A 225-nucleotide genomic window follows, 5' to 3' on the forward strand; every position below is an offset into this window, starting at 1 on the left:
CCTTGTGGCCACGCCCCCACCGCGCCATCCCACGCACCCTCGCCCCCCGTGCCGCCAGGTTTTCTCTTCTCTTTTTAAAGCCATCATTTCCTCTAAACATCTTTTCTCTCAGTTCATCACTGAAGGAAACTGCACAAGCCCACCAACAACCGCACCACGGCATACTCACACACATGCGCACTCTCACACATACTAGTAGCACACGAGTGAACCTTGCCCAAGGGA

Source organism: Penaeus monodon, chromosome 34 (genome assembly GCF_015228065.2).
Source record: "Penaeus monodon isolate SGIC_2016 chromosome 34, NSTDA_Pmon_1, whole genome shotgun sequence".
Lineage (NCBI taxonomy): Eukaryota > Metazoa > Arthropoda > Malacostraca > Decapoda > Penaeidae > Penaeus > Penaeus monodon.